Source organism: Triticum dicoccoides, chromosome 3B (assembly GCF_002162155.2).
Source record: "Triticum dicoccoides isolate Atlit2015 ecotype Zavitan chromosome 3B, WEW_v2.0, whole genome shotgun sequence".
In the NCBI taxonomy this organism is placed as follows: Eukaryota; Viridiplantae; Streptophyta; class Magnoliopsida; order Poales; family Poaceae; genus Triticum; species Triticum dicoccoides.
The window spans coordinates 452,198,967-452,222,423 of record NC_041385.1 but is presented as its reverse complement, the minus strand read 5'-3'; positions in this window follow the sequence as shown (position 1 = coordinate 452,222,423).

The window sequence follows — 23,457 nt, the reverse complement described above, 5'->3', positions numbered from 1 at the left end:
CGGCTCGCAGCAGCGGCGGCGGCGGCTGGGAGGAATGGCGGAGGCGTGGTGCGGCTTGGCAGTGGTGGGCGAGAGCGGGCGGCGGCGTGGGCTTGCGGGAAAGAGAGCACGGCTCTAAAAAGAGGTCCGGGGGAGGTCCCGACTTGGAGCAGGGGGCGACGGGCGGCTTCGACCCTGACTCCCCTCGTCGGAGTCCGACGCGGTCACGGGGGGGGGCGGTTCGGCGCGAGTGGGCCTTGGCCTGGCTCAGCTGGGCTGGCCCAGTTGGAACGCGCGATTTTTTTTAGAAAAATAGCGCCGCGAAGAAAAATCCTAACAAAATAAAATAAAAATCCTAAAAATTCCAGAAGCAATTTTCACCATCCCTACCTAATACTTGGGACAAAGTGAACATTTTTCTGGACTAAATGCAATTTTTAAAAATGCATGTTTTTCTCTAATTTCGACCAAATAAAGTTCAAATAAAATAATTTGACTTCAAACTTTCTCTTCCAATATTTCTCCTCTGTTTTGACGAAGTCATTTTATCTTCTCTCATTATTTTATTGTTTTGAAATAATTGGAAAGAATTTGCTAAAATCAAACTAATCCACTTTTCAAATTTGAAATAAATTCAAAAATGAAAATTATATGAAACCTCCAACTCTCTCCTTAGGTCCTTGAGTTGCTTAAGATTTCTTGGATCTGAACCAAAAGAAAACCAAAATGCAATAAAATATGTAATGCATATGAATAACCTATGTATAACATTCAAATTGAAAATTGGGAAGTTACAAACCTACCCCCCTTAAGATGAATCTCGCCCTCGAGATTCGGGTTGGTCAGCAAAAAGGTGTGGGTGGTCCTTGCGGAGGTCTTCTCGCTCCCAGGTGGCTTCCTCCTCGATATGGTGGCTCCATTGAACTTTGCAAAACTTGAAAGCCTTGTTCAGATCACTATCCAACCGAAAGAGTAACTCGGCTAGAAAACTCGAGAATATTGACTGGCTTCTCTTCATAGGTCAGATCACTATCCAACTGAATTGCTTCCAGTGGCACTGTATCTCTCAGAGGAATGTCGGCCATCTCTGCGTGGCACTTCTTCAACCGAGAAACATGAAACACATCATGAACTCCTGATAATCCTTCGGGCAATTCCAACTTGTTGGCAACTTCACCCATGCGTTCCAAAACTCTGTATGGTCCCACAAAACGTGGTGCTAGCTTTCCCTTGACTCCAAAACGCTTAACTCCTTGAAGTGGGGACACATGAAGGTATGCTCTTTCTCCGATTTCATAATCTACCTCCTTGCATTTAGTATCCGCATAACTCTTTTGCCTGGACTGGGCTACCTTGAGTTTGTCCCGAGTCAACTTAACCTTCTCCTCAGAATCTTTGATTAAGTCTGGTCCGAAAAACTATCGATATCCAACTTCATACCATGATAGCGGTGTCTTGCATCTCCTTCCGTACAAAGCTTCGAAAGGGGCCGTCTTCAAACTGGCTTGATAACTGTTGTTATAAGAGAATTCTGCATAGGGCAAATTGTCATCCCAACTAGATCCATAATCTAGCGCACAAGCTCTCAACATGTCCTCCAGAATCTGATTGACTCTTTCGGTGTGTCCTTCTATCTGCGGATGAAAGGTTGTACTAAACTATAGCCTTGTACCCAAAGTTTTATGCGACTGATTCCAAAATTTTGAAGTAAATTGTGTTCCCCTATCTGATACGATGGTCCTCGAAACTCAATGCAGACATACAATCCTGGTCATGTATATCTTCACCAACTTAGCACTTGTATAAGTTGTCTTCACGGGGATGAAATGGGCTACTTTCGTCAAGTGATCGACTACAACCCAAATAGAGTCATATCCTGAACGGGTCCTGGGTAATCCAGTGGTAAAATCCATGCCAAGTTTATCCCACTTCCAATCGGGTATCGGCAAAGGCTGTAGTAACCCTACTGGTTTCTGATGCTCTGCCTTAACTCTCTGACATACATCACATACTGCTACATACTCAGCAATATCCTTCTTCATTCATGTCCACTAGAAACTTTCCTTCAAATCCAGATACATCTTGGTGGTGCCTGGATGAATCGAGTAAGGCGAATCATGTGCCTCCTGAAGAATCAACTTCCTAATCTAAGGGTCATTATGCAGATAAATACGGTCCTCAAACCATAAAGTGTCGTGCTCATCCTCACAAAATCCTTTAGCCTTTCCTTTACTCATCCTTTCTTTTATCTCAGCAATCTCCTTGTCTGTCTTTTGGGCTTCTCTGATCTTACCCAACAAAGTGGACTGAATTTCCAATGCTGCAACATAACCACTCAGAACTATCTCCAAGCGTAGCTCTCGAAGGTCGTCGGCTAACTCCTTAGGTAATCCTTTGGTTATGAGCGTGTTAACATAACTCTTGAGGCTCAACGCATCTGCTACTACATTGGCCTTTCCTGGATGATAATGCAATATCATATCATAATCCTTTATGAGCTCCTGTAGTATCGAAAGTATGTCTAGAGGGGGGGTGATTAGACTACTTGATCAAATAAAAAACTTGCTTTTTCCCAATTTTAGTTCGGGGCACAATTCGTTGAAGAGGATATTACAAGCTTAAGCATTGTATTGTAGCATCTTCAACTCTTCCGCGGTAGCTTCACCATTCGGTTCTCTCCCAAAAAGAATTCACCTTGCAAGCCAATACACACAATAGCCCAAACGGCGGGGTTATGTCCAATAATATGCATTTTCATCTTATGCTTCCAACTAGCAAAATTAGAACCATCAAAGGACCTCTACGGTGGTAATTTCCCTCGCTAGACGCCATACTCTCCTAGGTTGTGAAACCAAGGCTATGACTACCAAAATCTATGGAAATCAAAGCATATGGAGACCAAAGCTCTGATACCACTTGTAGGATCGAAAGTATGTCTAGAGGGGGGGTGGTTAGACTACTTGACCAAATAAAAAACTTGCCTTTTCCCAATTTTAGTTCTTGGCAGATTTTAGCAACTTAGCAAAAGTCAAGCATTCAACCTACACATGCAATTCTAAGAGTATAGCAACGGAATGTACAACAATTGCATATGAAGGTAAGGATGAAGAATTTGAGAAGGCAAACGCAATTGGAGACATAGATGTTTTTGTCATAGTTCCGGTAGGTGGTGCTATCGTACATCCACGTTGATGGAGACTTCAACCCACGAAGGGTAACGGCTGCGCAAGTCCATGGAGGGCTCCACCCACGAAGGGTCCACGAAGAAGCAACCTTGTCTGTCCCACCATGGCCGTCACCCACGAAGGACTTGCCTCACTAGGGTAGATCTTCACGAAGTAGGTGATCTACTTGCCCTTACAAACTCCTTGGTTCAACTCCACAATCTTGTCGGAGGCTCCCAAGTGACACCTAGCCAATCTAGGAGACACCACTCTCCAAGAAGTAACAAATGTGTGTTGTTGATCAACTCTCTCACAGGATTTGGATTTGGTGGAAAGAAGATTTGAGTGGAAAGCAACTTGGGGAAGGTCAGAGATCAAGATTCATATTGTAGGAATGGAATATCTTGACCTCAACACAAGTGTAGGTGGTTCTCTCTCAGAAAATGTATGTTGGAAGTGTAGGCATGTTCTGATGGCTCTCTCCACGAATGAAGAGTGGGTGGAGGGGTATATATATCCTCCACACAAAATCTAACTGTTACACACAACTTACCAATCTCGGTGGGACCAAATCGTGAAACTTGATCGGACCGATTTAGCAAATAATGCGACCGTTAGGATTTTCGGTGGGACCGACATGTCAACTCGGTTGGACCGGTGTGGTTAGGGTTAGGGCATAATGTAATCTTGGTGAAACCGATTACACAAACTCGGTGGGACCGATTTTGGTAATAAGCTAACCAAAGAGTTGGTGAGGCAAACTCGGTGGGACCGTCATCTCGGTTGGACCGAAACGTTATGAAAGGGAAATAGAGAGTTTGCATTGCAATCTCGGTGGGACCGATCGCTCATCTCGGTTGGACCTAAATGTTACGAAGGGAAACAGAGAGATTACAATCCCATCTTGGTGAGACCGAGATCCCTATCGGTGTGACCGAAAAGACTAGGGTTTGTGGGAGCGGCTATGACATCTGAACTCGGTGGCGCCGGATAGAAAGTTTCGGTGGGGCCGAGTTTGACTTTTAGTTTGGGTCATATGTGGATGTGAGAAAGTAGTTGAGGGCTTTGGAGCATATCACTAAGCATTTTGAGCAAGAAACTCATTAAGCAACACCTCATCCCTCCTTGATAGTATTGGCTTTTCCTATAGACTCAATGTGATCTTGGATCACTAAAATAGAAAATGTAGAGTCTTGTGCTTTGAGCTTGAGACAATCCTTTTGTCCTTAGCATTTTGAGGGATCCACTTTTCTCATCCAGGCCATGCCAATCATTGAGCTTTTCTGAAATATTTATCTTGAAATAGCATTAGCTCAATGAGCTATATGTTGTTAGGAATTACCAAAACCACCCAGGGATAGTTGCACTTTCTGCTCCAACCATTTCCTTTGCCCGAGGTTTAACACCTTCTTCATGAATATGTATTTCAAACTCTTATGATTCGTGTAAACATCACAACGGTTACCGATAATAAAATGTCTCCATGTCTTGAGCGCATGCACTATGGCTGCTAACTCCAAATCATGCGTGGCATAGTTAAACTCATGAGGTCGAAGCTGTCGTGAGGCATATGAAACAACTCTTTCGTCCTGCATAAGCACACCTCCAAGTCCTCGACGTGAGGCGTCTCAATATACTCGGAAATCCTTGCATATGTCTGGGAGAATCAGCACTGGGGCTGTAACCAAACATTTCTTCAACTCTTGAAAACTGGCCTCATAATCCTCAGTCCATTTGAACTTGGTGTCCTTCTTCAATAATTCCGTCATGGGCTTTGCAATCTTGGAAAAATTCTCAATAAATCTCCGATAATAACCTGTGAGTCCAAGGAAACTTCTAATCTCTCCCATAGAGGTGGGTGCCAACCATTTAGTGACAGAAGCAACCTTAGTAGGGCCTACTGCTATTCCTTCTCCGGATATAACATGTCCCAGAAATGCAACTTCCTTCAACCAAAACTCACATTTGCTAAACTTGGCATACAACTGATGTTCCCTGAGCTTTTTGAGAACCAAACGCAAATGTTCCTTATGCTCTTCTTCATTCTTCGAGTAGACCAATATGTCATCAATAAACACCACGACAAACTTGTCCAAAAACTCCATGAACACATTTTCATCATACTCATGAAATAGGTAGGGGCATTAGTCAAACCAAATGACATAAATGTATACCTCAGATAGCCCATACCTCGTAGTAAAAGTTCTCTTAGGTATATCCTGCTCTCGGATCTTCAACTGGTGATAACCTGATCGAAGATCAATTTTGGAGAAAACCTTCGCTCCCTGTAACTGGTCAAACAAATCATTGATCATTGGCAGAGGGTATTTGTTCTTCATCGTCACCTCATTCAGCGCACAATAATCAACAACCATCCTCAAAGATCCATCCTTGTTCTCAACTAGAAGCACTGGGGCTCCCCGCGGTGATGAGCTTGGTCTAATATAACCTTTCTCCAGTAACTTTGTAATCTGCTTATTAATTTCCTCTAGATCATTTGCGGGCATCTGATATGGCCTCTTGGACATTGGTCCAGTGCCTGGAAATAACTCAATCAAAAACCCAATATCTCGATCTGGTGGCATGCCTGGTAACTCCTTCAGAAATACATCGGGATAATCCTTCACCACTGGTACTTCCTCCTGAACAACTCCTGATAAGGATTCACCTGAGTCGTCCTCAGCGCATGCCTAGACACATACTTGATCCTCTTTCCATCTGGGGTGGTGAGAAGAACTGATTTACTGGTGCAATCGATGTTTCCCTCATACTTGGATAGCCAATCCATGCCTAGTATCACATCCAATCCTTGTTACTCTAGAACAATCAGGTCGGTGGGGAAAACATGTCTACCTATGGTTACTGGCAACTGATAGCATCCCCTACTAGCCATATACTCCGCTCCTGGGGAACTTACTAACATAGGTGACTTAAGAGCTACTGTGGGCAACTTATACTTATCCACAAATCCCCTTGATATGAATGAATGAGATGCACCAGTATCGAAAGGAACAAGTATGTCAATGCATTAATCAAAAACTTACCGACAACTGCATCGGGCTACTCCTCAATCTCCTCCACACTGACGTGGTGCACATGACCTTTGGTGAAGGGGTTGGGCTTCTTTGCAGAATTTCCATTCTTTGCTTCAGGACATTCAGTGGCGTAATGTCCAGTCTTCCCGCACTTGAAACAAGTAATGTGACTCAGATCTCTCTTGGCTGGTGTCGCGGGGTTGGAACGGTTCTGACTGTTGATTCCTCCATTCCCATTGCCATTCTTAGGACCACTGTGGTTGTGTGAACTCCCTCCATTGTGCGTATGTCCTCCATGGTTATGGCCTCCATGGTTATGAGTATGTCCTCCCGAGTACGGGGAATAGAGGGGCTTCTGTTGAGCTCCAGAAGTGTACCTCCCCTGTCCATACTTCCTCTTGCGATTATCAATCTGTTGATGCTTGCCTTCTATCATTCGGGCCCTGTCTACCAGCTCCTGGTAGTTGTTGAAGGTTACCACCATCAACTGCATACTTAGCTCATCATTTAGTCCCTCAAGAAACTTCTGTTGTTTTGCAGCATCTGTGGCCACATCATCTGGGGCATAGCGTGCTAACTTGCTGAACTCATCCACATACTGACCCACTGTACAACTCCCTTGGCGCAAGTTGCGAAACTCGCGCTTCTTCATACTCATAGCTCCAGCTGAAACATGTGCGGCGAAGAAGGCCTACTGAAACTTATCCCATGTAACTGTAGCAATGCGATAAGTGGTGGTGAAGTTCTCCCACCAACATGTTGCGGGTCCATCAAGCTGATGTGCGGCAAAGCGCACTCTCTCCGCATATGTGCATCCTGTAGTAGTCAGCCCTCTTCCAATCTTGCAGAGCCAATCATCTGCAACAATCGGCTCAGTGCTGCTAGAGAACACCAGCGGATTCAACCTCAAAAAAGGGCTAGGTTGTCAACAGGGGGTGGTGGATTGTTGTTGTTGTTGTTGCCTTATTTCTGATTCTGATTCTGAACTAGCATCTACATCCAGGCATTCAGCTGCTGGATCAACTGGGTGAGCTCAAGTGGAAACACGAATCCGGTGTCACGTCTCGGAGGCATCTGATGGGTTAGAAGGGGTGAGAAAACAGAATAGAATAAGGTGTAAGAGAGCTTTCACTACCCATATGCACATGAGGCAAAAACAATCAATTCACTTCATTCAATGTCAAACAAGGTTCACACAAACGATCTAACTACGATTACAAACTGATCGAAGCTAACTACTTGGGAGAATACTACTAGTAATATGGTGGTCGTCTTAGAAATTTTGATTGGTGGAAGACTCAATTATATCCGGTCCAGCTTCGTCTATGTAGTCATCATCACTGTCATCATTTGCATCACTGTCCGTGTCGGTGTCGTCCAAGATGATGTAGTCCTTCAAACGAATCTCCACTTCAGGTTCTCGCTTATGGTTCTCCATGGGTAGTCCTAGCTTCCTCTTCAAGTCTTCATGCTTCTCAAGTAGCACATTAATTTCTTCTTCATATCCATCGCGTGTTGCCTTGAGTTCTTCTTCTAGCTCGATATTCCTCTTCATCAACTTCTTCATCTTATTCATGAGCACATCTGGTCCTCGTATCGACGAATGTGTTGATCCATCTCTTGGATGTATGATACAATTGACCCATCCTTCCTGGTACGAATCATCTTCCATTCCTCGTCTCGGTGTCCGCATATCTGATAGACGGTGTCTTCAAGCTCCTTATTGTACACCTCACATATGCTTCCGAAAGTGATATGGGCTGCCATGCTCTTTCCCAAGTTCCAACTTGGTGCATCCAAGGTAAAATCAAAGGGCTCTGTTGTTGGCGCAATCGTCCTCCTAGGTACACGAACTTTGATCCTCCAGTGCTCCTTTCCGGTAAAGTTGCAGTGAAAGTTTCAATGAAGCTTGGTAGTCCGATGTTCAGGTACTTCGTGACTTCCTTCAAGTGGCGTCCAAAAGGAGTGTCATCATCCAGCTAAGTGAACTTATTCCTGGGGCTCGTCATCTATAGAGTAGAAATAGAGGAGAATCAGAAATGAGCAAAGAAGAGTAATCATGTGGCTTTTCCTAGTGGTTGCGTTAGTCAGCATGTGCTTTGATACCATCTTGTAGCGACCACGATCCCAATGGACCAAAATCTCGGTGCTTAAGTGTCATCCCTGGATTGGTAATCCTGACACACACAATACTCGAGGAATTATAGCAGAGTTCAATCACACACTTATTAGATCGAGGTCCTCAAAAGAGTATGATTACACAAATAATATGGCCGAAGGCCATCTAAACTAAATAAATGCGGAAGCTTCGAAGGTAAATGAGTCCATCAACTCCAACGGAATAGAGGAGTGCATGACAATGACCTATCGCACCTTATTCGTCGTCTGAGAAGTCTGCAACATGAGACGTTGCAGTCGCGTAGGTCAGCACATTGAATATGCTGGTAGAGTTACACTGTAAAGCAAAGAATGCAAGAACTACATCTACATGCAATATTTGGCTGGTGGAGGCTCTAAATTTACAGTTTTGCATAAAGCTAGTTTTTCCCTACAACAAAGGAATGAATTTTGTTTACTACTCCCAAGTTGTACCAATATTTGAGAAGGTTCCTCCAACTCAAACCCAATAAAACTAGTATCATCATTAAACCCAATTCAATTAATTTAAGAGTGATGAGATCAACAACAATATCCAATTCCAGATACTCAAGATGTCCATAACTCGGGACACGGCTAACCATGATTAGTTTATACACTCTGCAGAGGTTACACACTTTTCCCCACAAGACTCGACTGCATCCATGATCGGAAGATTGAGACATAGTCTTTTTGAAGCATTAACTCTCTACTCTAGGCAGACCGGTACACCTACTTTCCCATACATCTGCTAGTCGACCTCTTCGAGAGCTCACGCAACTTACTTAACTATGCCAGAGCCCATGATGGCTTGTGGATGCACACGGAAGTTTCTAGGCATGAAATATCATATGATCCCTTTGAGCCTGGGTGGCGAACCGAGGAAAAATCACACGGGTACTCCGGGATTTCCCAAACGGGCTAGCACTGCATTCACCAGGTGCCCCAACCAATCCACCCAGATGTGTGTTAAAGTTGCCACCTTAATGTTATCCAAGATTAATAACTCTCACAACTTCCATGTGTATCACGATCCAATCCCTGTCTACGAGCATGGCTAAGCAATAATTGAGCATAATATATATTCCCAGGGTGATCAAAGGTATTAGGTTCCTACCTCAAGTACTACAACCAAACCACATGTTCCCAATCCTACTCATGCAAATATTTGAGGGGCAATACTAATGCATAGTAAAAACTGGGTATAGAAGAGTATGATCAAAGTGTAACTTGCCTTGCTGACGATCGGAAAACTTAAGAGATTCGTAGTAACAAGCTTCACACTCCGGAAAATATAGCGTAGACAAATAGTAGCATACATAAGCAATCAATCAAACGAAACAAAGAGAAAACGAGAAAAGATCCAAATAAAACTCGAAAGAAGCAAACAACTGATCTAAACAGAAAACAAAACCTAACATCATTATTTTTCATGTGGATTAGATCCAACAGTAGGTACAAGTGATTAGCTACGATTTGCAAAAACAAACAACTCAAATGGAGCTACGAAACTCAAGATACAAACAAAATAAGATCGAATACTAATCTCAAATTTTAAATTGTCAAAATCATGTTCAAGTTAGTTTACTGAAAAGAAGGCATCGTTACGAAGATTTAGGCGTTGGTTTCATCTAATTTGGATAAACGAGCTAAAAGATATGCTAGTTTTAAGATCATGGGCTAAATCGTAAGAAAACTATTCATGGATAGGTCCCTGGCCGAAAATAAACAGAAAAAGAAAAATCTATCGGACGAACGTCCGCTAACATAGACTAACGAACGAATTTGTTCATTAACAGAAACAAACAGGTGATCATCCGCTATTTAAACTAACTAAAAAAACGAACCAATCTAACCTATAAACCAAAAAAATAAACCGGCGAACCAGATTGGTTTTATACCGGTTCAAGAGAGTTCGGTCGGCTGCGGTTCAGAGCGAGACGGCGGTCCACAACGAGACAGGGCAGCGGCTCCGACACGGCGGCTTGTCGGCGGCGGGGCAGCAGCGAGCAGCGGTGGCGGCGGCGGCAGCTCGCAGCACCAGCAGTAGCAGCGGCGGCGGCGGGGATGAACAGCGGCTCGGCAGCGGTGGGCGAGAGCGGCCGGCGGCGGGTGCTTGTGGGGAAGAGAGGGCGGTGGGGCGCAGCTTTAAAAAGAGGTCGGGGGGAGGTCCCGACTTGGAGCAGGGGGCGACGGGTGGCTCCGACCCGGACTCCCCTCGCCGGAGTTTGGCGCGGTCACGGGCGGCGGTGGCGGTTCGGTGCGAGTGGGCCTTGGCCTGGCTCAGCTGGGCCGGCCCAGTTGGAACGCGCGATTTTTTTAAAAAAATATATAGCGCTGCGACGAAAAATCCTAATAAAATAAAATAAAAAATCCTAAAAATTCTAGAAGCAATTTTCACCATCCCTACCTAATATTTGGGACAAAGTGAATATTTTTATGGACCAAATGCAATTTTTAAAAATGCATGTTTTTTCTCTAATTGCAACCAAATAAAATTCAAATAAAATAATTTGACTTCATAATTTCTTTTCCAATATTTCTCCTTTGTTTTGAAGAAATCATTTTATCTTCTCTCATTATTTTATTATTTTTAAATAATTGGAAAGAATTTGCTTAAATCAAACTAATCCACTTTTCAAATTTGAAATAAATTCAAAAATGAAAATTATATGAAACCTCCAACTCTCTCCTTGGATCCTTGAGTTGCTTAAGATTTCTTGGATCTCAACCAAAAGAAAACCAAAATAAAATAAAATATGAAATGCATATGAATGACCTATGTATAACAACCAAATTGAAAATTGGGATGTTACAGGAATAGTTTGGAAATCGTTCCTCGAGGAATCTCCATATAGTATAAGCACAATCAAGAGTTGGCAAGTGACCAATCAAATTTCTAGGCAAGCCTCTAGTGATAAGATTGATAGTTCTAAGATTGCGAATCATGTCAAGAGACTCATCGTGGGTAGGATGCAAGGGATCAACAAGGGATTCACAAGGAGTAGTAATGTCGGTGGGAAACGACACCTATGGGGTCACAAGAATCCCTACTACGGTTGCAGGGCGATGGGTTGTGAGAAGAGCAGGATTGTAATCAGCAGAAAGATCGTTTACCCAGGTTCGGGCCACGAGGATGCGTAAAACCCTAGTCCTGCTTGGTGGATGTATTGAGTGTTCTTGACCTCTCAAACTAGCTATGGGCGCTGCGTGGTTAGAAAGAGTCGAATCCTTTTCCAGTGCGCCATGGGCCTCCTTTTGTAGGCGAAAGGGGCTGCCATAGTGGCACACAAGAGGTGGAAAGGCCTACAGTGCTGCGAGCTTATCGCCCGTATTACAGGACAAGATGCATTTAATGCACGACTTAGGTGTCCCTTCACTTTATCGGGGATGGGGGCGAGGCCCGTCCCATTCGTTGCCGCTCCTCCTTGCTTCGACACGCGCCCTGGCCAGCGATGCATGCGGTGCCATGTAGACAGGCAAGCAGCTGAGGTGGCGCGGTGGCGGAGCCTCCACGAAGATCTGCATGCCGCCACACAGGTGTGTGCTGAGTCGGCCTGGAAGATGCGTGTTGCCACGCAGGTGCCTGCCCATCTGGTTGGGCTGGCAGCTGCATGTGAACGATGGTGGAGACTTGGTTGGTGCGGGCCTGGCAGTGGCCCCGCTGACGCCCTTGGCAAGGGTCTTGCCGGGTGGCCCGGCAAGGGTCTTGCCGTGGTACGCTATCGCCCCCGGCAAGGACCTAGCTGGGGGCCTTGTGGGTTCCTCAGCAAGAACCCTGCCGAGGATCGTTGACTTCCAATCCTCATCTGATCTTGAATATTCTTTGTCTTCACAAAGATCTGCATGCCACCATGGATGTGCCTCCCGAGCCCTGTCCTAACATGGTTGTTGGCATTGGAGGTCATGGGCCCGAGGATGGCTCGCTTCGCTGGTGTGGGCGAGCTGCACCAGCAAGGGTCTTGCCGGGGCTGTTGAGGCTGCCCCGGCAAGGGTCCTTGCCGGGGAAACATGTTTCGTCCATCCGATCTCTGTGGCCTTGGTCCTTGACGTTGCTTTGTTTGCTTCATGCCTTCGGCTTTTCTCCGGCTTCCCTTCTTTACCCTGCTATGCGTGGCTGTGGTGCATGGCTCTGGCTGCCCGTGCACAAGTAAAGGGGTCAAAAGGAGAGCCCCTACTTTTGTACACCGACAGGAGCCCCCGGGCCTGGGCCACACATAAGCACGACACGTTGTTGGGCCAGGCCCAGAAGGGTGCGCGGGTAGGTGGGGCGGATTTTACCGTGGTAACTGTTCCATCCGCTGCGCTTCCCCCATGATCCACGTTGAATGCGTGATGTGGGGGTCGCGCATGCGTGTGTGATCGAAGCATGCTGGCGTCATCTTGCGATGGACAGTAAAGAGGCGGCTTGCGTGTCCTTTCGAGACCGCAGGGCCGCTGCTCATTTACTGCCCTTACTCGGGAACCGTCGCCCCACGCGTCCCACTGCGCCCGTCTTTTGTGCCACGTTCCTTGCATGCATGATGCAGAGCGAATGACAGGTGCTCGGGATACGGGAAGTCGCGCGCGTGCAGGCCGATTCCCACGTGCCTTCAATTGAGCTGGGAGGGCGGTCGACGGCCCCGCCCGTGGTCACTTCAATGGGCCGTATTGGTCGAGAGAGGCGGCCGAGCCTTGCCCCCGCCCCTTTATAAGGAGGGGAGCGGGAGGAACGGCGCCTCTCAATCCTTTGCCATCCGCTTCTCCCCATTCCTGCTTCCTCCTTCCTTCTGTCATGGCGAGGGGGAGTGGCGACGCTTTATCGATGGCAGAGAGGGTCTCGGCTCTCCAACACGTAGCTCCTCCCCAAGAGCTCGTAGCGGCAGATCCGCACATTAAAGGGAGGGGGAGGGGGCGAGGTCGAGGCCCCCGTGGCGCTCGAGGGAGAGGAGGACAGGGTGGTAGATCGGCCTCGCCTCCGCCAGCGGCCCCTCCTCTGGTGGAGGGCCACGTCGGGGAAAACCCTTGCGAGTTCTTCATCAGGCTGCGCCAGCCGCCGCACTGTCGTCTTCGCCTTCCAAATCCATTTGCGCGAGAGATGGAGCTAGATCCACCGCACGCGTTGTGGCTGCATATGAGGGGTTGTGGGAACAACGACACATGGGCTGATGTCGAGTTCCCCGCCCCTCACGTCACGTATCTCCGCCGAGGGTGGAAGACCTTTTCCCGTGTCCACAGCTTGATGGAGGGGCTCACTCTCCATTTCAAATTAATGGAGGGTGGCCTCCTCTCCGTCAAGATCATCGGGCACTTCGGGACTCGCGTAAGGTGCTGCGTGGAGAGCTCCTCCGACGATGAAGATTCTTCCTTGAGCGAGAGTGGCTAGGAGGACAGCGGCAGCGACGACGAGGGTAGCGTCTGATAGGATGACGGGTCCGACTAAGCGTCGGGCGCCGCTCTGGGCGGCACCGGCGACCCAATCATCCGTTTTGCCGGCTCCTTGAACTTCTCGGGGTCGTCTCCTTGGGCGGCTGGCGTTGGGAGGCTGTGGAAGAGGAAGATGGCAGGCGGCAAGGTCGTCAAGTTGGAGTACGCGGGCACCGACGCCTTCGTCGCGTACTAACATCCTGCCGCCTCGTCTTCGAGCCCTTCTCCCGGTGCCGTCATCATTTGCCATCCTTTGGACGGCCACCGAGGTGTTCTCTTGGTGCATTCTGCTGCTCGTAGCTCGCCTAGGCGCCCCTTTCGCCCTTATGCTTTCTTGTCTCATTTCCTGAGGAGAGGGACAAGAAAGGGATTGCGGGCACCTTATATCTTTTTAGTCTTGTAAGCCTTCGGGCCTTTGTTAAATTTAAAACTTGTAATCCCCCTGCTCATGTTTTTCATTCCGTATGAACTGTACCTGTACATGATGTTTTTTAATGAAAAGGGATGTTTGCCGGGTTTTTCGTTCACGGGTGAAACCCATGACAACGAGTGAATCCTTGTTACTATCTAAGATAAACGTTTTTTGCCCGGCAACAGGCCTTGCCGTCCCCCATTTTGCTCGACCTTTCTCACGCTCTTGGCGGAGGCAGGGATGAGGCAGGCTTAGGCTCCTCGTTCCATTTCCTTGCCGCCACGACTACGACCAAATTCGGACCCGGGAGATAATCCTCGGGTACGGAAAGATGGGAGCACGGTAGCCTAGAGATAAAACGAGGTGTCACATATCCCGGTCCATAACGAAATGCATGATAGAGGATAAAAGACTTATCTGGTTCTGCAGCCCCCGGCAACCTTGGTTTGCCGTTGATGGATCCTTGTACTTGTAGCCCCCGGCAACTTTGGCTTGCCGGGGTCGGGGCACTGGTCCGTTCCTTTCTTCCAAACAGCTCGACAGAAATGCTTATGTGCCCTGCAAACCAAAGAGGACAGAGAAGAACAGAGAGATGCGCACTCGACCTCTAAACTAGGGGTTAGCCACCGCCAAGCACTATCAACCCTAACCGAGGAGGAGACTCAACCTAGCATGCATGCTCTAACTTAGGGCGCCAGCGCTTCGTTTATTTATGCTCAGGGTCTGCGCCTGGCTTTGTACAAAGGGTTACATGCCTTGCCGGCAAGGCTTGTACAAAAGGGTGGCTTGCCGGGAGGCCCAGCAGCCGCGCCTTATGGGTAAAACTTGCGGAGATGCTCGATGTTCCAGGTGTTGCTTAGTGGAATGGCATCTTCGATCTCTAGGCGGACTACATCGGGCCTGGTGACTCGTGTTACCCGATAAGGGCCTTCCCACTTTGGCGTCAACTTGTTGGAATTCTTGGCTGACAAACATGCCGAAGAACAAGGTCGCCTTCCTCAAAGCTCCGGGCATGAACCTTGCGGCTATGGTAGCGGCACAAGGCTTGCTGGTAGCGTGCTGCTCTCACAGCCGCCCAGAGACGATCTTCCTCAAGGACCGTCACGTCATCCTGCCGCAATCGCTCTTGCTCAAGCTCATCATAAGCGAGCACTCGAGGTGACCCGTATATGAGTTCCGTGGGGAGAACTGCTTCTGCCCCGTAGATCAGGGAAAAGGGTGTTTGGACGGTGGCTCGATTCGGCGTTGTTCTGATCAACCAAAGAACCGCCAGCAACTCGTCAATCTAGCGCCTTCCGCTCTTGCGCAGCCTGTCAAAAGTCTTCGTTCTTTTGCCTCGTAGAACTTCAGCATTTGCTCTCTCCACTTGGCCGTTGCTCCGTGGGTGTACCACAGAAGCAAAACAGACCTTGCTGCCGAGATCCTCAATGTATTGCATGAAGGCATGGCTTGTGAACTCTGTGCCGTTGTCGGTGATGATCCTGTTGGGTACCCCAAAACAGCAAACTAGCCTTTTAAGAACTTGACGGCTGACTACGCTGTCACCTTCCTCACTGCTTCCACCTCTGGCCACTTTATGAACGTGTCAATTGCAATGTACAAGTACTCAAAGCCCCCGACGGCACGGGGCAAGGGGCCCATATGTCGAGCCCCTAGACCAAGAAGGGCCAGGAGAGAGGGATGGTTTGAAGGGCTTGAGCTGGTTGATGAAGCTTCTTTGAATGGAACTGACACGCTTCACACTTGGTTACTAGTGCCGTCGCATCCTGGAGGGTGGTGGGCCAGAAGAAACCTTGTCGAAAAGCCTTGCCGGCAAGGGCCCTCGACCCTATGTGGGAGCCACATATGCCTCCATGTATCTCTGCCAACAGCTCTAGTCCTTCCTCCCGGGAGATGCACTTCAATTTCACCCCATTTGGTCTCTTTCTGTACAATACATTGTCAACGAATTGGTACAGAGTAGACCGGCGGGCTACTCTTTCTGCCTCTTCCTGCTCCTCATGAAGCTCTCCTTTTTGGAGGAATCGGACGGTGTGCTGGGCCCATGCCAGAGCCTGCGGCTCGACGACAAGGAGCAAAGGCATCTCTTATGCCACGGGATCGGCCGTCTCTACGGCCATGGCCCGAGGCCCTGCCGGAGTCGGCTGCCCCGCGGCAAGGCTGGCATCCACGGAAGCATCTTCGCCAACGGCCCAGGGGGCTCGGTGGGGAAGTGCTTGCCGGGGCCTAGCTTCCTCCGCTTGTTCTACCCGGCTGATGGTTCGATGGATGGTCGAGTTAGCTAAAGCACAAACTACCTGGTTCCACAAGTAGCTTGAGGGCAGCGCGCTTTGACAAGTAGTCGGCGATGTCGTTCTCCGTCCGAGGGACGTGCTCCACTTGCATACCGTCAAAGTGCTCCTCTAATTTCCTTACTTCATCCACGTAAGCTTCCATCAATGGGCTTTGGTAATCTTTGTTGATCTTCCTGACAACGAGTTGCGAGTCGCCCCTGACGATGAGCTTTTTGACTCCGAGGTCCGCCGATCCTGAGACCGGCAAGCAAACCCTCGTACTCGGCGGTGTTATTGGTTGACATCTCCCGGGGAAAGTGCATTTGGATGACATACTTGAGGTGCTCTCCGGTGGGTGCGATGAGCAGCACACCAGCATCGGCGGCTTGCAGCGAAAAAGCCCCATCAAAGTACATGATCCAGTTGCAGCTTGTTTCCTTGCCGAGGAGAGCAGTCTCCTATACCTCTTCGTCAGGCGTCGAGGTCCATTCTGCAACAAACTCCACCAAGACTCTGCTCTGAATTGTCGAGGTACTTTCAAACTTTAAACCGAAACTCGACAGCTCCAGGGCCCATTCCACGATCCTCCCTGTTGCATATGGGTTATCCAATATCCGTTGCAATGGGAGGCAGGTGACTACGGTGATCTCGTGCGCTTGGAAGTAATGACGCAGCTTCCTCGAGGCCATAAGGAGGCCGAAGAGCAATTTTTGCACACCTGAGTACCTCAACCTAGCACCCTGCAAGAGGGAGCTGATGAAGTAAACTGGGTGCTGCACCATTTTCTTCTTTTGTGCCACTTCATCCAATCGTGCGGGCCCTATCGCACTGGCGTCAGCCTCTACCGGGGATTGAGTCTTGCCGGGAGCGAGCCCTGCCGGGGAGGGTCCTGGCCCACCATCCGTTGACTCTGCCGCTGCCACTGCCTCTTCGTCGACCTCTCTCTGCGCTACTAGTGCGGCGCTAACCACTTGATTTGTTGCCGCTAGATATAGCAGCAACGGTTCTTGTTGTTTGGGCGCAACCAGCACCGGGGTAGAGGAGAGGTACTTCTTCAAGTATTGCAGCGCTGCCTCGGCCTCTGGGGTCCACTCTATTAGGCATGTCTTCTTCAAGATTTTGAAAATGGGAAGGGCACGCTCCGCGGACTTGGAGATGAATCTGCTCATGACGTTAACGCAGCCAGTGAGCCGACGCACGTCCTTGATCCGTTTGGGTGCCTCAATCTGCTCGATGGCCTTCATCTTATCTGGGTATGCTACAATCCCGTGTTGCGACACAAAGAACCCGAGAAGCTTGCCGGACAGGACACCGAAGACACACTTCTTGGTCATTGGTGGTGCAGCTCTGGACTTCTTGCTCTTGCCGGTGGAGCTCTCTGGCACGTCCTCAACGGGAGCGCAACACCCCGAAGAGGTGCGCTTGCCGGAGTGGGTGCGAGGGGTCTCGCCGGTCTTCTTCCCTCCCGGGGCTCCATCGGCAAGAGCAGGTGCCTTGGCGGCAGCTGCTACAACTGCTTCCCAGTAAAGTTGGTTGGTGCAAATCAACGCATCTTTCTTGTCGAAGGGGACGGTGATGATGTTCATCGGCCCGGGCATCTTCAACATGTTGTAGGCGTAGTGTGAAGCCGCCATGAACTTGGCTAGTGCCGGGCGGCCGAGGATCCCGTTGTAGGGCAAGGGGATCTCGGCTACATCGAAAACAACCCTCTCCGTCCTGTGGCTCAGCTCGCCTCCGAACGTCACAGGCAGCGTGACCTTTCCCTTCGGCTGGCTCCTCCCCGGGTTGACACCCTAGAATGTGCCTGTTTCCTCGAGGTCTCCATCAGGGATCTGCAGCCTCTTGATCACAACAGGCAAGATCAAGTTCAGACTGGCCCCATCGTCAACCAGCATCTTCGTCACCTTGAGGTTGCGGATTGTTGGTGAGACCAACAATGGCAAGCACCCGACCGCAGTGGTGCGGTCTGGGTGGTCCTCGGTGTCAAAGATGATAGGCGTGCTGGACCACCTTAGCGGCCCCCATGTGTCTAGCGACGGCTCCACCGCTGTGATCTCACATGCCCACTGCTTGAGTTGGCGGTGGGATGTATGCAACGAGGCGCCACCATCGACGCACATGGCTTATGTGGCTTTCTAGAACTCATGGTCGCCGGACTCATCGTCCTCATCATGATCATCATCTTCCTGCTTCTTGTCGCGGCCCCGAGTGGGCCTCTCCTGCTGATTATCTTTGCCGCGGCGGCCTCCTTGGCCGCCATGTTTCTTGCCGGATCCCTCGGCACCCTCTTGGCCCTTCTCCTTGTCCCGCCGCTCATACTCGGCCTTTTGCTTCTCAGCGAGCAGCTCTACTTGCCGGCAGTTTTGGACGTCATGGCCCTTGGTGTGGTGGATCTTGCAATACTGCTTGTCGGAGCCCCCTGGCTTGTCGGCAGCCGCCAAGGCCCGCCAAGCGACACACCCGGTAACTTCCTTCTCGGGGTCGCTCGCCTTGGTCTTCTTGGTGGCACTGGTGTCGTCGGATCCCTCGACGGCAAGCACGGTCTTGCCCTTGAGCTTCCTGTTACGGCGCCGTCCCTTCTTCGCCGGGATGGCGATATTGTCCGTGGAGTCGGTTTCCACGTTGGCATCTTCGCCGGGGTACTTCCTTCCCTCTTCAGCGCGAGCGCACCGATCAGCCAGAACATAAAGCTCGGCCACATCCTTGACCTTGTTCATCGCCAGCTCCTCACGCATCTTGCGATTGCGCACATCTCGATGGAGTGCACTGATCACAGCGGAAGGATGGACGTCGGGGATGTTGTACTGCACTCGGCTGAACCTTTGGATGTACTTACGCAAGTTTTCTCCTTCCTTCTGGGGGATGATGTGCAAGTCGCTCGCCTGGCCATGAGCTTGGTGGCCTCCAGTAAAGGCGCCAACAAACTCATGACACAGTTCCGCCCAAGAAGAAATGGAGTCCATTGGCAAGTGCATCAACCATGAAATAACATTAGGCTTGAGTGCCAACAGGAAGTAGTTGGCAAGCACCTTATCGTCGTGGGCCCTAGCAGCTTGCATCGCGATGGTGTAGATGCTGAGGAACTCCGACGGGTGAGTCTTGCCATTGTACTTCTCGCCAACGTCGAGTTTGAACATGCGGTGGGAAGGCCACTAGAACTGTCGAAGCTCACGAGTGAAGGCCTGACAACCCACCTCGTAGGGTAGTCCGCCGTAGCCTCCCAGTGCTGGGTGGTCTATAGTGGGCCCTGCCCGCCTGTCCGACTGGTGGCGCGCGTCACATCGGTGCTCGATGGTGGTTCGAGCGTCCTCATGAGCTTGCTCCCAAAGAACTTGACGCTAGTCGCGGTGGGTTCGCGGGTCGGATGATGCTATGGAGATATCATCATGAGCATCGTCACGACGGGTCATCACCCGTGGTGGCCGGTGCAGAGGAGGGGAGTGCACCGTGGCCGCATCGCCCCCGGCCCGACCTCCGCTGGTATGCAGTGGCTCGACGGAGCGACGGCCTATGGGTCCCATTGGCCGTAACTCATCATTGTTGGCGATGCCGACAAGGCTCCAGACGTTGGCCCTCCATTCGTCAAGCTTCTCCACGGTGAGAGGAAAGTCGAGGAGCAGCTGCGCGCGTGCTAGGGCTTCTGCTGGCGTGGGCGGCGGCGAAAGCTGTGTGGTCCGCGATGCACTTCGACTACTAACCACGTTAGAAGGAGCCCCATCACGGCCCCGCGGCCGTCTGCCACCTTCGTCAGCACCTCGGCGTGCATGCTGGCCCCCTCATCCTGTGAAGGGCGCATGGGACTCTTCCCAGGGCGCCGCCCAGGGTCACCAGCAGGGCGGCGCTGCTCATCGCGCATGACCTGAGAAGAGGGCACCGTGGGCGCTGGTGTTGGCGTCTTGGAGGTCGCCGCGCCACCAATTGGCGGCATGACGACGCCCCTGGAGGGCCCCGCGCCGCCTGCAAGGGGGCCGACTCCGTCTCTGGAGCCAGCGTCGCGCGGCTTGTTGCTTGTCGTACGAACAATGCTGCCCACCGGGCCTGGACTGCCAGGGTGATGGGGGGTTCACGGGTCGCACCACGGGTTCTCTCCGCGACTGGCCTGCTACTGGCCCGCACCGGTACTGGCACTCCGATCCCGGACGAACCGATTGTCGTGGTCGTCTTCTTCTTAGGTGCCATGGCGATGATGAACTGCTGGGCCAACTACTAGACCAGATCCTCACACTTGTGCCCCCTACCTGGCGCACCAAAGATGTCGGTGGGAAACGACACCTATGGGATCATAAGAATCCCTACTACGGTTGCGAGGCACAGGGTTGTGAGAAGAGCAGGATTAGTAATCAGCACAAAGATCGTTTACCCAGGTTCGGCCCACGAGGATGCGTAAAACCCTAGTCCTGCTTGGTGGATGTATTGAGTGTTCTTGAGCTCTCGAACTAGCTATGGGTGCTGCGTGGTTCGAAAGAGCTGAATCCTTTTCCAGTGCGCCATGGGCCTCCTTTTATAGGCGAAAGGGGCTACCACAATGGCACACAGGAGGTGGAAAGGCCTACAGTGCTGCGAGCTTATCACCCATATTACAGGACAAGACGCATTTAATGCGCGGCTGAGGTGTCCCTTCACATTATCGGGGACGAGGGTGAGGCCCGTCCCATCCGTCGCCGCTCCTCCTTGCTTCAACACACGCCCTGGCCAGCGATGCATGCGGTGCCATGTAGGCAAGCAAGCAGCTGAGGTGGCACGGTGGCGGAGCCTCCACAAAGATCTGCATGCCGCCACGCAGGTGTGTGCTGAGTCGGCCTGGAAGCTGCCTGTTGCCACGCAGGTGCCTTCCCAGCTGGTTGGGCTGGCAGCTGCATGTGAACGGTGGTGGAGACTTGGTTGGTGCGGGCCTAGCAGTGGCCCCGCTGACGCCCTTGGCAAGGGTCTTGCCGGGTGGCCCGACAAGGGTCTTGCCCTGGCGCGCTGTCTCCCTCGGCAAGGACCTTGCCGGGGGCCTTGTGGGTTTCCTCGGCAAGAACCCTGACAAGGATCGTTGCCTTCCAATCCTCATCTGATCTTGAATATTCTTTGTCTTCACAAAGATCTGCATGCCACCGTGGAGGTGCCTCCCGAGCCCTGTCCCGACGTGGTTGTTGGCGTTGGAGGTCGTGGGCCCGAGGGTGGCTTGCTCCGCTTGTCTGGGCGAGCCTTGCCGGGGCTGCTGAGGCTGTCCCGGCAAGGGTCCTTGCCGGGGAAACCTGTTTCGTCCATCCGATCTCTATGGCCTTGGTCCTTGACGTTTCTTTGTTTTCTTCGTTCCTTCAGCTTCTCTCCAGCTTCCCTTCTTTGCCCTGCGATGCGTGGCTGTGGTGCGTGGCTCTGGCTGCCCGTGCACAAGTAAAGGGGTCAAAAGGAGAGCCCCTACTTTTGTACACTGACAGGGAATGTACTTGTTCAAGTGATATTCATTAAAAATTCCAAGCATCTCATTTTTCCACTCACTAAAGAACTCTCCATCAAGTATAGGCACTCTACATCTAAGACTCCCCAACATAGACTCATCCATCTTCCTCCAATGGTGATTAAACCAAAGCAATGGAGACCAATGCTCTGATACCAATTGAAAGGATCGAGAAGAGGTGTCTAGGGGGGTGATTAAACCCTCAACAAACAAAATTGGCAATTTTCAAGTTTTTGAAGTTGATGTGGTAGATTAACACAATTTCAAGCATACACAAAACAATTCAAGCAAGCATGCGAACAGTATATGAGCAGCGAAAAGTAAAGCATGCAACTTGCAAGAAAGTAGAGGGATGGGATTGGAGTGTGCAAACGCAATTGGAGACATGGAGATTTTTGGCGTGGTTCCGTTAGGTGATGCTATCATACATCCACGTAGATGGAGACTTCAACCCACGAAGGGTAACGGTTGCGCGAGTCCACGAAGGGCTCCACCCACGAAGGGTCCACGAAGAAGCAACCTTGTCTATCCCACCATGGCCATCACCCACGAAGGACTTGCTGAAGGAAATATGCCCTAGAGGCAATAATAAAGTTATTATTTATTTCCTTATTTCATGATAAATGTTTATTGTTCATGCTAGAATTGTATTAACCGGAAACTTAGTCCATGTGTGCACACATAGACAAAACATATTGTCCCTAGTATGCCCCTTCTTGACTAGCTCGTTAATCAAAGATGGTTATGTTTACTAACCATAGACATATGTTGTCATTTGATGAACGGGATCACATCATTAGGAGAATGATGTGATGGACATGACCCATCCGTTAGCTTAGCATTATGATCGTTACAGTCTCATTGCTACTGCTTTCTTCATAACTTATACATGTTCCTCAGACTATGGGATTATGCAACCCCTAAATACCGGACAAACACTTTGTGTGCTATCAAATGTCACAACGTAAATGGGTGATTTTAAAGATGCTCTACAGGTGTCTCCGAAGGTGTTTGTTGGGTTGTCATAGATCGAGATTAAGATTTGTCACTCCGTGTTTGGGAGAGGTATCTCCGGGCCCTCTCAGTAATGCTCATCACTATAAGCCTTGCAAGCATTGTGACTAATGAGTTAGTTGCGGGCTGAAGTATTATGGAACGAGTAAAGAGACTTACCGGTAACGAGATTGAACTACGTATGAAGATACCGACGATCGAATCTCGGGCAAGCAACATACCGATGATAAGGAACAACGTATGTTGTTATGCGGTTTGACCGATAAAGATATTTGTAGAATATGTAGGAGCCAATATGATCATCCAGGTTCCACTATTGGTTATTGACCGGAGATGTCTCTCGGTCATGTCTACATAGTTCTCGAACCCGTAGGGTCCGCACGCTTAACGTTCGATGACTATATGTATTATGAGTTATGTGTTTTTGATGACCAAAGTTTGTTCGAGTCCCGGATGAGATCACAGATGTGACAAGGAGTCTCAAAATAGTCGAGACATAAAGATTGATATACTGGACGGCTATATTCGGACACCGGAAGTGTTCCAGAAAAGTTTCGTATAAAACCGGAGTGTTGGAGGGTTACTGGAACCCCTC